The following is a 15,092-nucleotide window of genomic DNA, read 5'->3' as shown; positions in this document are numbered from 1 at the left end:
GGGAATCAGAGGCAGGGAATCAGAGCTGGGGAATCAGAGGCGGGGAATCATAGTTGGGAATCAGAGGCGGGGAATCAGATATGGGGAAACAGAGGCGGGGAATCAGTGGCGGGGAAACAGAGGCGGGGAATCAGATATGGGGAATCGGATGCAGGGAATCAGAGGCGGGGAATCAGAGCTGGGGAATCAGAGGCGGGGAATCAGAGTTGGGGCATCAGAGGTGGGGAATTAGATATAGGGAAACAGAGGCGGGGAATCAGAGGCGGGGAAACAGAGGCGGGGAAACAGAGGCGGGGAATCATATATGGGGAATCAGAGGTGGGGAATCCGAGGTTGGGAATCAGAGGCAGGGAATCAGAGGCGGGGAATCAGAGGCGGGGAATCAGAGGAAGGGAATCAGATGTGCGGAATCGGAGATGGGGAATCAGAGGCAGGGAATCAGAGGCGGGGAATCAGAGGCGGGGAATCAGAGGCCGGGAATCAGATATGGGGAAACAGAGGCGGGGAATCTGAGGCGGGGAAACAGAGGCGGGGAATCAGATATGGGGAATCAGAGGTGGGGAATCAGAGGTTGGGAATCAGAGGCAGGGAATCAGAGGCTTGGAATCAGATGCAGGGAATCAGATGCGGGGAATCAGAGGCGGGGAATCAGAGCTGGGGAATCAGAGGTGGGGAATCAGATTTGGGGAATCAGAGGCGGGGACTTAGATATTGGGAAACAGAGGCGGGGAATCAGAGGCGGGGAAACCCAGGCGGGTAATCAGATATGGGGAGTCAGAGGTGGGGAATCAGAGGCAAGGAATCAGATTTGCGGAATCAGAGATGGGGAATCAGAGGCAGGGAATCAGAATCAGAAGCAGGGAATCAGAGGCCGGGAATCAGAGGCCGGAATCAGAGGCGGGGAATCAGCGGCAGGGAATCAGATGCGGGGAATCAGAGGCGGGGAATCAGAGCTGGGGAATCAGAGGCGGGGTATTAGAGTTGGGGAATCAGAGGCGGGGAATCAGATATGGGGAAACAGAGGTGGGGAATCAGAGGCGGAGAAACAGAGGCAGGGAATCAGATATGGGGAATCAGAGGTGGTGAATCAGAGATGGGGAATCAGAGGCGGGGAATCAGAGGCAGGGAATCAGACGCGGGGAATCAGAGGTGGGCAATCAGAGGCGGGGAATCAGATATGGGGAATCAGAGGCGGGGAATCAGATGCGGGGAAACAGAGGCGGGGAATCAGATATGGGGAATCAGAGGTGGGGCATCAGAGGTTGTGAATCACAGATGGGGAATCAGAGGCGGGGAATCAGAGGCAGGGAATCAGACGCGGGGAATCAGAGGCGGGGATTCAGAGCTGGGGAATCAGAGGCGGGGAATCAGAGTTGGGGAATCAGAGGCGGGGAATCAGATATGGGGAATCAGAGGCAGGGAATCAGAGGCGGGAAAACAGAGCCGGGGAATCAGATATGGGGAATCAGAGGCGGGGAATCAGAGGCAGGGAATCAGACACGGGGAATTGGAGGCGGGGAATCAGAGATGGGGAATCAGAGGCGGGGAATCAGAGGCAGGGAATCGGATGCCGGGAATCAGAGGCGGGAAATCAGAGCTGGGGAATCAGAGGCGGGGATTCAGAGTTGGGGAATCAGAGGCGGCGAAGCAGATATGGGGAAATAGAGGCGGGGAATCAGATATGGGGAATCAGAGGCGGGGAATCAGATATGGGGAATCAGAGGCTGGGAATCAGAGGGGGGGAAACAGAGGCGGGGAATAAGATATGGGGAAACAGAGGTGGGGAATCAGAGGCGGGGAAACAGAGGCAGGGAATCAGATATGGGGAATCAGAGGCGGGGAATCAGAGGTGGGGAATCATAGGCAGGGAATCGGATGTGCGGAATCAGAGATGGGGAATCAGAGGCCGGGAATCAGAGGTGGTGAATCAGATATGGGGAATCAGAGGCGGGGAATCAGAGGCAGGGAATCAGACGCGGGGAATCAGAGGTGGGCAATCAGAGGCGGGGAATCAGATATGGGGAATCAGAGGCGGGGAATCAGAGGCGGGGAAACAGAGGCGGGGAATCAGATATGGGGAATCAGAGGTGGGGCATCAGAGGTTGTGAATCACAGATGGGGAATTAGAGGCGGGGAATCAGAGGCAGGGAATCAGACGCGGGGTATCAGAGGCGGCGATTCAGAGCTGGGGAATCAGTAGCGGGGAATCAGAGTTGGGGAATCAGAGGCGGGGAATCAGATATGGGGAATCAGAGGCAGGGAATCAGAGGCGGGGAATCAGAGGCAGGGAATCAGACGTGGGGAATCTGAGGCGGGGAATCAGAGCTGGGGAATCAGAGGTGGGGAATCAGAGTTGGGGAATCAGAGGCAGGGAATTGGATGTGCGGAATCAGAGATGGGGAATCAGAGGTGGGGAATCAGAGGCGGTGAATCAGAGATGGGGAATCAGAGGCGGGGAATCAGAGGCAGGAAATCAGACACGGGGATTCAGAGGCTGGGTATCAGACGGGGGGAATCAAAGGCGGTGAATCAGAGCTGGGGAATCTGAGGCAGGGAATCAGAGTTGGGGATTCAGAGGCAGGGTGTTAGAGTTGGGGAATCAGAGGCGGGGAATAAGATATGGGGAAACAGAGGTGGGGAATCAGAGGCGGGGAAACAGAGGCAGGGAATCAGATATTGGGAATCAGAGGCGGGGAATCAGAGGTGGGGAATCATAGGCAGGGAATCGGATGTGCGGAATCAGAGATGGGGAATCAGAGGCCGGGAATGAGAGGTGGTGAATCAGATATGGGGAATCAGAGGCGGGGAATCAGAGGCCGGGAATCAGAGGCCGGAATCAGATGCTGGGAATCAGAGGCCTGGAATCAGAGGCGGGGAATCAGAGGCAGGGAATCAGATGCGGGGAATCAGAGGCGGGGAATCAGAGCTGGGGAATCAGAGGCAGGGTATTAGAGTTGGGGAATCAGAGGCGGGGAATCAGATATGGGGAAACAGAGGTGGGGAATCAGAGGCGGGGAAACAGAGGCAGGGAATCAGATATTGGGAATCAGAGGCGGGGAATCAGAGGTGGGGAATCATAGGCAGGGAATCGGATGTGCGGAATCAGAGATGGGGAATCAGAGGCCGGGAATGAGAGGTGGTGAATCAGATATGGGGAATCAGAGGCGGGGAATCAGAGGCAGGGAATCAGACGCGGGGAATCAGAGGTGGGCAATCAGAGGCGGGGAATCAGATATGGGGAATCAGAGGCGGGGAATCAGAGGCGGGGAAACAGAGGCGGGGAATCAGATATGGGGAATCAGAGGTGGGGCATCAGAAGTTGTGAATCACAGATGGGGAATTAGAGGCGGGGAATCAGAGGCAGGGAATCAGACGCGGGGAATCAGAGGCGGGGATTCAGAGCTGGGGAATCAGAAGCGGGGAATCAGAGTTGGGGAATCAGAGGCGGGGAATCAGATATGGGGAATCAGAGGCAGGGAATCAGAGGCGGGGAATCAGAGGCAGGGAATCAGACGCGGGGAATCTGAGGCTGGGAATCAGAGCTGGGGAATCAGAGGTGGGGAATCAGAGTTGGGGAATCAGAGGCAGGGAATTGGATGTGCGGAATCAGAGATGGGGAATCAGAGGTGGGGAATCAGAGGCGGTGAATCAGAGATGGGGAATCAGAGGCGGGGAATCAGAGGCAGGAAATCAGACACGGGGATTCAGAGGCTGGGAATCAGACGGGGGGAATCAAAGGCGGGGAATCAGAGCTGGGGAATATGAGGCAGGGAATCAGAGTTGGGGAATCAGAGGCGGGGAATCAGATATGGGGAATCAGAGGCAGGGAATCAGAGGCGGGGAATCAGATATGGGGAAACAGAGGCGGGGAATCAGAGGCGGGAAAACAGAGGCGGGGAATTAGATATGGGGAATCAGAGGTGGGGAATCAGAGGTGGTGAATCAGAGATGGGGAATCAGAGGCGGGGAATCAGAGGCAGGGAATCGGATGCCGGGAATCAGAGGCGGGGAATCAGAGCTGGGGAATCAGAGGCGGGGAATCAGAGTTGGGGAATCAGAGGCGGGGAATCAGATATGGGGAAATAGAGGCGGGGAATCAGATATGGGGAATCAGAGGTGTGGAATCAGAGGTTGGGAATCAGAGGCAGGGAATCAGAGGCGGGGAAACAGAGGCGGGGAATCAGATATGGGGAATCAGAGGTGGCGAATCAAAGGCGGTGAAACAGAGATGGGGAATCAGGGCAGGGAATCAGAGGCAGGGAATCAGAGCTGGGGAAACCAAGGCGGGGAATCAGATATGGGGAATCAGAGGTGGGGAATCAGGGGCGGGGAATCAGTGGCAGGGAATCAGAGCTGGGGAATCAGAGGTGGGGAATCAGAGCTGGGGAAACAGAGGCGGGGAATCAGATATGGGGAATCAGAGGTGGGGAATCAGGGGCAGGGAATCAGTGGCAGGGAATCAGAGGCCGGGAATAAAAGGCGGGGAATCAGAGCTGGGGAATCAGAGGCGGGGAATCAGAGTTGGGGAATCAGAGGAGGGGAATCAGATATGGGGAAACAGAGGCCGGGAATCAGAGGCAGGGAAACAGAGGCGGGGAATCAGATATGGGGAATCAGAGGTGGGGAATTAGAGGTTGCGAATCAGAGGCGGGGAATCAGAGGCGGGGAATCAGAGGCAGGGAATCGGATGTGCGGAATCAGAGATGGGGAATCAGAGGTGGGGATTCAGAGGTGGTGAATCAGAGAAGGGGAATCAGAGGCTGGGAATCAGAGGCAGGGAATCAGACGCAGGAAATCAGAGGCGGGGAATCATAGCTGGCGAATTAGAGGAGGGGAATCAGAGTTGGGGAATCAGAGGCGGGGAATCAGATATGGGGAAACAGAGGCGGGGAATCAGAGGCGGGGAAACAGAGGCGGGGAATCAGATATGGGGAATCAGAGGTGGGGAATCAGAGGCAGGGAATCAGAAGTGCGGAATCAGAGATGGGGAATCAGAGGCAGGGAATCAGAATCAGAAGCAGGGAATCAGAGGCTGGGAATCAGAGGTGTGGAATCAGAGTCGGGGAATCAGAGGCAGGGAATCGGTTGTGCGGAATCAGAGATGGGGAATCAGATGTGGGGAATCAGAGGCAGTGAATCAGAGATGGGGAATCAGAGGCGGAGAATCAGAGGCAAGAAATCAGACGGGGATTCAGAGGCTGGGAATCAGACGGGGGGAATCAAAGGCGGGGAATCAGAGCTGGTGAATCAGAGGCAGGGAATCAGAGTTGGGGATTCAGAGGCGGGGAATCAGATATGGGGAAACAGAGGCGGGGAATGAGAGGCGGGGAATTAGATATGGGGAATCAGAGGTGGGGAATCAGAGGTGGTGAATCAGAGATGGGGAATCACAGTAGGGGAATCAGAGGCAGCGAATAGAACGCGGGGAATCAGAGGCAGGGAATCAGAGCTGGGGAATCAGAGGCGGGGAATCAGATATGGGGAAACAGAGGCGGGGAATCAGAGGCGGGGAAACAGAGGCGGGGAATCAGACATGGGGAATCGGTTGCGGGGAATCAGAGGCGGGGAATCAGAGCTGGGGAATCAGAGGCGGGGAATCAGAGTTGGGGCATCAGAGGTGGGGAATTAGATATGGGGAAACAGAGGCGGGGAATCAGAGGCGATGAAACAGAGGCGGGGAATCAGATATGGGGAATCAGAGGCGGGGAATCAGAGGCGGGGAAACAGAGGCGGGGAATCAGATATGGGGAATCAGAGGTGGGGCATCAGAAGTTGTGAATCACAGATGGGGAATTAGAGGCGGGGAATCAGAGGCAGGGAATCAGACGCGGGGAATCAGAGGCGGGGATTCAGAGCTGGGGAATCAGAAGCGGGGTATCAGAGTTGGGGAATCAGAGGCGGGGAATCAGATATGGGGAATCAGAGGCAGGGAATCAGAGGCGGGGAATCAGAGGCAGGGAATCAGACGCGGGGAATCTGAGGCTGGGAATCAGAGCTGGGGAATCAGAGGTGGTGAATCAGAGTTGGGGAATCAGAGGCAGGGAATTGGATGTGCGGAATCAGAGATGGGGAATCAGAGGTGGGGAATCAGAGGCGGTGAATCAGAGATGGGGAATCAGAGGCGGGGAATCAGAGGCAGGAAATCAGACACGGGGATTCAGAGGCTGGGAATCAGACGGGGGGAATCAAAGGCGGGGAATCAGAGCTGGGGAATATGAGGCAGGGAATCAGAGTTGGGGAATCAGAGGCGGGGAATCAGATATGGGGAATCAGAGGCAGGGAATCAGAGGCGGGGAATCAGATATGGGGAAACAGATGCGGGGAATCAGAGGCGGGAAAACAGAGGCGGGGAATTAGATATGGGGAATCAGAGGTGGGGAATCAGAGGTGGTGAATCAGAGATGGGGAATCAGAGGTGGGGAATCAGAGGCAGGGAATCGGACGCCGGGAATCAGAGGCGGGGAATCAGAGCTGGGGAATCAGAGGCGGGGAATCAGAGTTGGGGAATCAGAGGCGGGGAATCAGATATGGGGAAATAGAGGCGGGGAATCAGATATGGGGAATCAGAGGTGTGGAATCAGAGGTTGGGAATCAGAGGCAGGGAATCAGAGGCGGGGAAACAGAGGCGGGGAATCAGATATGGGGAATCAGAGGTGGCGAATCAAAGGCGGTGAAACAGAGATGGGGAATCAGGGCAGGGAATCAGAGGCAGGGAATCAGAGCTGGGGAAACCGAGGCGGGGAATCAGATATGGGGAATCAGAGGTGGGGAATCAGGGGCGGGGAATCAGTGGCAGGGAATCAGAGCTGGGGAATCAGAGGTGGGGAATCAGAGCTGGGGAAACAGAGGCGGGGAATCAGATATGGGGAATCAGAGGTGGGGAATCAGGGGCAGGGAATCAGTGGCAGGGAATCAGAGGCCGGGAATAAAAGGCGGGGAATCAGAGCTGGGGAATCAGAGGCGGGGAATCAGAGTTGGGGAATCAGAGGAGGGGAATCAGATATGGGGAAACAGAGGCCGGGAATCAGAGGCAGGGAAACAGAGGCGGGGAATCAGATATGGGGAATCAGAGGTGGGGAATTAGAGGTTGCGAATCAGAGGTGGGGAATCAGAGGCGGGGAATCAGAGGCAGGGAATCGGATGTGCGGAATCAGAGATGGGGAATCAGAGGTGGGGATTCAGAGGTGGTGAATCAGAGAAGGGGAATCAGAGGCTGGGAATCAGAGGCAGGGAATCAGACGCAGGAAATCAGAGGCGGGGAATCATAGCTGGCGAATTAGAGGAGGGGAATCAGAGTTGGGGAATCAGAGGCGGGGAATCAGATATGGGGAAACAGAGGCGGGGAATCAGAGGCGGGGAAACAGAGGCGGGGAATCAGATATGGGGAATCAGAGGTGGGGAATCAGAGGCAGGGAATCAGAAGTGCGGAATCAGAGATGGGGAATCAGATGCAGGGAATCAGAATCAGAAGCAGGGAATCAGAGGCTGGGAATCAGAGGCCGGAATCAGATGCTGGGATCAGAGGCCTGGAATCAGAGGCGGGGAATCAGAGGCAGGGAATCAGATGCGGGAAATCAGAGGCCTGGAATCAGAGGCGGGGAATCAGAGGCAGGGAATCAGATGCGGGGAATCAGAGGCGGGGAATCAGAGCTGGGGAATCAGAGGCAGGGTATTAGAGTTGGGGAATCAGAGGCGGGGAATCAGATATGGGGAAACAGAGGTGGGGAATCAGAGGCGGGGAAACAGAGGCAGGGAATCAGATATGGGGAATCAGATGCGGGGAATCAGAGGTGGGGAATCATAGGCAGGGAATCGGATGTGCGGAATCAGAGATGGGGAATCAGAGGCCGGGAATCAGAGGTGGTGAATCAGATATGGGGAATCAGAGGCGGGGAATCAGAGGCAGGGAATCAGACGCGGGGAATCAGAGGTGGGCAATCAGAGGCGGGGAATCAGATATGGGGAATCAGAGGCGGGGAATCAGAGGCGGGGAAACAGAGGCGGGGAATCAGATATGGGGAATCAGAGGGGGGGCATCAGAGGTTGTGAATCACAGATGGGGAATTAGAGGCGGGGAATCAGAGGCAGGGAATCAGACGCGGGGAATCAGAGGCGGGGATTCAGAGCTGGGGAATCAGAAGCGGGGAATCAGAGTTGGGGAATCAGAGGCGGGGAATCAGATATGGGGAATCAGAGGCAGGGAATCAGAGGCGGGGAATCAGAGGCAGGGAATCAGACGCGAGGAATCTGAGGCGGGGAATCAGAGCTGGGGAATCAGAGGTGGGGAATCAGAGTTGGGGAATCAGAGGCAGGGAATTGGATGTGCGGAATCAGAGATGGGGAATCAGAGGTGGGGAATCAGAGGCGGTGAAACAGAGATGGGGAATCAGAGGCGGGGAATCAGAGGCAGGAAATCAGACACGGGGATTCAGAGGCTGGGAATCAGACGGGGGGAATCAAAGGCGGGGAATCAGAGCTGTGGAATCTGAGGCAGGGAATCAGAGTTGGGGATTCAGAGGCGGGGAATCAGATATGGGGAAACAGAGGCGGGGAATCAGAGGCGGGAAAACAGAGGCGGGGAATTAGATATGGGGAATCAGAGGTGGGGAATCAGAGGTGGTTAATCAGTGATGGGGAATCACAGGCGGGGAATCAGAGGCAGGGAATAGAACGCGGGAATCAGAGGCAGGGAATCAGAGCTGGGGAATCAGAGGCGGGGAATCATAGTTGGGAATCAGAGGCGGGGAATCAGATATGGGGAAACAGAGGCGGGGAATCAGTTGCGGGGAAACAGAGGCGGGGAATCAGATATGGGGAATCGGATGCAGGGAATCAGAGGCGGGGAATCAGAGCTGGGGAATCAGAGGCGGGGAATCAGAGTTGGGGCATCAGAGGTGGGGAATTAGATATAGGGAAACAGAGGCGGGGAATCAGAGGCGGGGAAACAGAGGCGGGGAAACAGAGGCGGGGAATCAGATATGGGGAATCAGAGGTGGGGAATCCGAGGTTGGGAATCAGAGGCAGGGAATCAGAGGCGGGGAATCAGAGGCGGGGAAACAGAGGCGGGGAATCAGATATGGGGAATCAGAGGTGGGGCATCAGAAGTTGTGAATCACAGATGGGGAATTAGAGGCGGGGAATCAGAGGCAGGGAATCAGACGCGGGGAATCAGAGGCGGAGATTCAGAGCTTGGGAATCAGAAGCGGGGAATCAGAGTTGGGGAATCAGAGGCGGGGAATCAGATATGGGGAATCAGAGGCAGGGAATCAGAGGCGGGGAATCAGAGGCAGGGAATCAGACGCGGGGAATCTGAGGCGGGGAATCAGAGCTGGGGAATCAGAGGTGGGGAATCAGAGTTGGGGAATCAGAGGCAGTGAATTGGATGTGCGGAATCAGAGATGGGGAATCAGAGGTGGGGAATCAGAGGCGGTGAATCAGAGATGGGGAATCAGAGCTGGGGAATCTGAGGCAGGGAATCAGAGTTGGGGATTCAGAGGCGGGGAATCAGATATGGGGAAACAGAGGCGGGGAATCAGAGGCGGGAAAACAGAGGCGGGGAATTAGATATGGGGAATCAGAGGTGGGGAATCAGAGGTGGTGAATCAGAGATGGGGAATCAGAGGCGGGGAATCAGAGGCAGGGAATCGGACGCCGGGAATCAGAGGCGGGGAATCAGAGCTGGGGAATCAGAGGCGGGGAATCAGAGTTGGGGAATCAGAGGCGGGGAATCAGATATGGGGAAATAGAGGCGGGAATCAGATATGGGGAATCAGAGGTGTGGAATCAGAGGTTGAGAATCAGAGGCAGGGAATCAGAGGCGGGGAAACAGAGGCGGGGAATCAGATATGGGGAATCAGAGGTGGCGAATCAAAGGCGGTGAAACAGAGATGGGGAATCAGGGCAGGGAATCAGAGGCAGGGAATCAGAGCTGGGGAAACAGAGGCGGGGAATCAGATATGGGGAATCAGAGGTGGGGAATCAGGGGCGGGGAATCAGTGGCAGGGAATCAGAGCTGGGGAATCAGAGGTGGGGAATCAGAGCTGGGGAAACAGAGGCGGGGAATCAGATATGGGGAATCAGAGGTGGGGAATCAGGGGCGGGGAATCAGTGGCAGGGAATCAGAGGCCGGGAATAAAAGGCGGGGAATCAGAGCTGGGGAATCAGAGGCGGGGAATCAGAATTGGGGAATCAGAGGAGGGGAATCAGATATGGGGAAACAGAGGCCGGGAATCAGAGGCAGGGAAACAGAGGCGGGGAATCAGATATGGGGAATCAGAGGTGGGGAATTAGAGGTTGCGAATCAGAGGCGGGGAATCAGAGGCGTGGAATCAGAGGCAGGGAATCTGATGTGCGGAATCAGAGATGGGGAATCAGAGGTGGGGATTCAGAGGTGGTGAATCAGAGAAGGGGAATCAGAGGCTGGGAATCAGAGGCAGGGAATCAGACGCAGGGAATCAGAGGCGGGGAATCATAGCTGGCGAATTAGAGGAGGGCAATCAGAGTTGGGGAATCAGAGGCGGGGAATCAGATATGGGGAAACAGAGGCGGGGAATCAGAGGCGGGGAAACAGAGGCGGGGAATCAGATATGGGGAATCAGAGGTGGGGAATCAGAGGCAGGTAATCAGATGTGCGGAATCAGAGATGGGGAATCAGAGGCAGGGAATCAGAATCAGAAGCAGGGAATCAGAGGCCGGGAATCAGAGGCCGGAATCAGATGCTGGGAATCAGAGGACTGGAATCAGAGGCGGGGAATCAGAGGCAGGGAATCAGATGCTGGAAATCAGAGGCCTGGAATCAGAGGCGGGGAATCAGAGGCAGGGAATCAGATGCGGGGAATCAGAGGCGGGGAATCAGAGCTGGGGAATCAGAGGCAGGGTATTAGAGTTGGGGAATCAGAGGCGGGGAATCAGATATGGGGAAACAGAGGTGGGGAATCAGAGGCGGGGAAACAGAGGCAGGGAATCAGATATGGGGAATCAGAGGCGGGGAATCAGAGGTGGGGAATCATAGGCAGGGAATCGGATGTGCGGAATCAGAGATGGGGAATCAGAGGCCGGGAATCAGAGGTGGTGAATCAGATATGGGGAATCAGAGGCGGGGAATCAGAGGCAGGGAATCAGACGCGGGGAATCAGATGTGGGCAATCAGAGGCGGGGAATCAGATATGGGGAATCAGAGGCGGGGAATCAGAGGCGGGGAAACAGAGGCGGGGAATCAGATATGGGGAATCAGAGGTGGGGCATCAGAGGTTGTGAATCACAGATGGGGAATTAGAGGCGGGGAATCAGAGGCAGGGAATCAGACGCGGGGTATCAGAGGCGGGGATTCAGAGCTGGGGAATCAGTAGCGGGGAATCAGAGTTGGGGAATCAGAGGCGGGGAATCAGATATGGGGAATCAGAGGCAGGGAATCAGAGGCGGGGAATCAGAGGCAGGGAATCAGACGTGGGGAATCTGAGGCGGGGAATCAGAGCTGGGGAATCAGAGGTGGGGAATCAGAGTTGGGGAATCAGAGGCAGGGAATTGGATGTGCGGAATCAGAGATGGGGAATCAGAGGTGGGGAATCAGAGGCGGTGAATCAGAGATGGGGAATCAGAGGCGGGGAATCAGAGGCAGGAAATCAGACACGGGGATTCAGAGGCTGGGTATCAGACGGGGGGAATCAAAGGCGGGGAATCAGAGCTGGGGAATCTGAGGCAGGGAATCAGAGTTGGGGATTCAGAGGCAGGGTGTTAGAGTTGGGGAATCAGAGGCGGGGAATAAGATATGGGGAAACAGAGGTGGGGAATCAGAGGCGGGGAAACAGAGGCAGGGAATCAGATATTGGGAATCAGAGGCGGGGAATCAGAGGTGGGGAATCATAGGCAGGGAATCGGATGTGCGGAATCAGAGATGGGGAATCAGAGGCCGGGAATGAGAGGTGGTGAATCAGATATGGGGAATCAGAGGCGGGGAATCAGAGGCCGGGAATCAGAGGCCGGAATCAGATGCTGGGAATCAGAGGCCTGGAATCAGAGGCGGGGAATCAGAGGCAGGGAATCAGATGCGGGGAATCAGAGGCGGGGAATCAGAGCTGGGGAATCAGAGGCAGGGTATTAGAGTTGGGGAATCAGAGGCGGGGAATCAGATATGGGGAAACAGAGGTGGGGAATCAGAGGCGGGGAAACAGAGGCAGGGAATCAGATATTGGGAATCAGAGGCGGGGAATCAGAGGTGGGGAATCATAGGCAGGGAATCGGATGTGCGGAATCAGAGATGGGGAATCAGAGGCCGGGAATGAGAGGTGGTGAATCAGATATGGGGAATCAGAGGCGGGGAATCAGAGGCAGGGAATCAGACGCGGGGAATCAGAGGTGCGCAATCAGAGGCGGGGAATCAGATATGGGGAATCAGAGGCGGGGAATCAGAGGCGGGGAAACAGAGGCGGGGAATCAGATATGGGGAATCAGAGGTGGGGCATCAGAAGTTGTGAATCACAGATGGGGAATTAGAGGCGGGGAATCAGAGGCAGGGAATCAGACGCGGGGAATCAGAGGCGGGGATTCAGAGCTGGGGAATCAGAAGCGGGGAATCAGAGTTGGGGAATCAGAGGCGGGGAATCAGATATGGGGAATCAGAGGCAGGGAATCAGAGGCGGGGAATCAGAGGCAGGGAATCAGACGCGGGGAATCTGAGGCTGGGAATCAGAGCTGGGGAATCAGAGGTGGGGAATCAGAGTTGGGGAATCAGAGGCAGGGAATTGGATGTGCGGAATCAGAGATGGGGAATCAGAGGTGGGGAATCAGAGGCGGTGAATCAGAGATGGGGAATCAGAGGCGGGGAATCAGAGGCAGGAAATCAGACACGGGGATTCAGAGGCTGGGAATCAGACGGGGGGAATCAAAGGCGGGGAATCAGAGCTGGGGAATATGAGGCAGGGAATCAGAGTTGGGGAATCAGAGGCGGGGAATCAGATATGGGGAATCAGAGGCAGGGAATCAGAGGCGGGGAATCAGATATGGGGAAACAGAGGCGGGGAATCAGAGGCTGGAAAACAGAGGCGGGGAATTAGATATGGGGAATCAGAGGTGGGGAATCAGAGGTGGTGAATCAGAGATGGGGAATCAGAGGCGGGGAATCAGAGGCAGGGAATCGGATGCCGGGAATCAGAGGCGGGGAATCAGAGCTGGGGAATCAGAGGCGGGGAATCAGAGTTGGGGAATCAGAGGCGGGGAATCAGATATGGGGAAATAGAGGCGGGGAATCAGATATGGGGAATCAGAGGTGTGGAATCAGAGGTTGGGAATCAGAGGCAGGGAATCAGAGGCGGGGAAACAGAGGCGGGGAATCAGATATGGGGAATCAGAGGTGGCGAATCAAAGGCGGTGAAACAGAGATGGGGAATCAGGGCAGGGAATCAGAGGCAGGGAATCAGAGCTGGGGAAACCGAGGCGGGGAATCAGATATGGGGAATCAGAGGTGGGGAATCAGGGGCGGGGAATCAGTGGCAGGGAATCAGAGCTGGGGAATCAGAGGTGGGGAATCAGAGCTGGGGAAACAGAGGCGGGGAATCAGATATGGGGAATCAGAGGTGGGGAATCAGGGGCAGGGAATCAGTGGCAGGGAATCAGAGGCCGGGAATAAAAGGCGGGGAATCAGAGCTGGGGAATCAGAGGCGGGGAATCAGAGTTGGGGAATCAGAGGAGGGGAATCAGATATGGGGAAACAGAGGCCGGGAATCAGAGGCAGGGAAACAGAGGCGGGGAATCAGATATGGGGAATCAGAGGTGGGGAATTAGAGGTTGCGAATCAGAGGCGGGGAATCAGAGGCGGGGAATCAGAGGCAGGGAATCGGATGTGCGGAATCAGAGATGGGGAATCAGAGGTGGGGATTCAGAGGTGGTGAATCAGAGAAGGGGAATCAGAGGCTGGGAATAAGAGGCAGGGAATCAGACGCAGGAAATCAGAGGCGGGGAATCATAGCTGGCGAATTAGAGGAGGGGAATCAGAGTTGGGGAATCAGAGGCGGGGAATCAGATATGGGGAAACAGAGGCGGGGAATCACAGGCGGGGAAACAGAGGCGGGGAATCAGATATGGGGAATCAGAGGTGGGGAATCAGAGGCAGGGAATCAGAAGTGCGGAATCAGAGATGGGGAATCAGAGGCAGGGAATCAGAATCAGAAGCAGGGAATCAGAGGCTGGGAATCAGAGGCCGGAATCAGATGCTGGGATCAGAGGCCTGGAATCAGAGGCGGGGAATCAGAGGCAGGGAATCAGATGCGGGAAATCAGAGGCCTGGAATCAGAGGCGGGGAATCAGAGGCAGGGAATCAGATGCGGGGAATCAGAGGCGGGGAATCAGAGCTGGGGAATCAGAGGCAGGGTATTAGAGTTGGGGAATCAGAGGCGGGGAATCAGATATGGGGAAACAGAGGTGGGGAATCAGAGGCGGGGAAACAGAGGCAGGGAATCAGATATGGGGAATCAGAGGCGGGGAATCAGAGGTGGGGAATCATAGGCAGGGAATCGGATGTGCGGAATCAGAGATGGGGTATCAGAGGCCGGGAATCAGAGGTGGTGAATCAGATATGGGGAATCAGAGGCGGGGAATCAGAGGCAGGGAATCAGACGCGGGGAATCAGAGGTGGGCAATCAGAGGCGGGGAATCAGATATAGGGAATCAGAGGCGGGGAATCAGAGGCGGGGAAACAGAGGCGGGGAATCAGATATGGGGAATCAGAGGGGGGGCATCAGAGGTTGTGAATCACAGATGGGGAATTAGAGGCGGGGAATCAGAGGCAGGGAATCAGACGCGGGGAATCAGAGGCGGGGATTCAGAGCTGGGGAATCAGAAGCGGGGAATCAGAGGTGGTTAATCAGTGATGGGGAATCACAGGCGGGGAATCAGATATGGGGAAACAGAGGCGGGGAATCAGAGGCGGGAAAACAGAGGCGGGGAATTAGATATGGGGAATCAGAGGTGGGGAATCAGAGGTGGTTAATCAGTGATGGGGAATCACAGGCGGGGAATCAGAGGCAGGGAATAGAACGCGGGGAATCAGAGGCAGGGAATCAGAGCTGGGGAATCAGAGGCAGGGAATCATAGTTGGG

The sequence above is a fragment of the Narcine bancroftii genome, chromosome 8 (genome assembly GCF_036971445.1).
Source record: "Narcine bancroftii isolate sNarBan1 chromosome 8, sNarBan1.hap1, whole genome shotgun sequence".
NCBI lineage: Eukaryota > Metazoa > Chordata > Chondrichthyes > Torpediniformes > Narcinidae > Narcine > Narcine bancroftii.
This window is presented reverse-complemented; position numbering follows the sequence as displayed.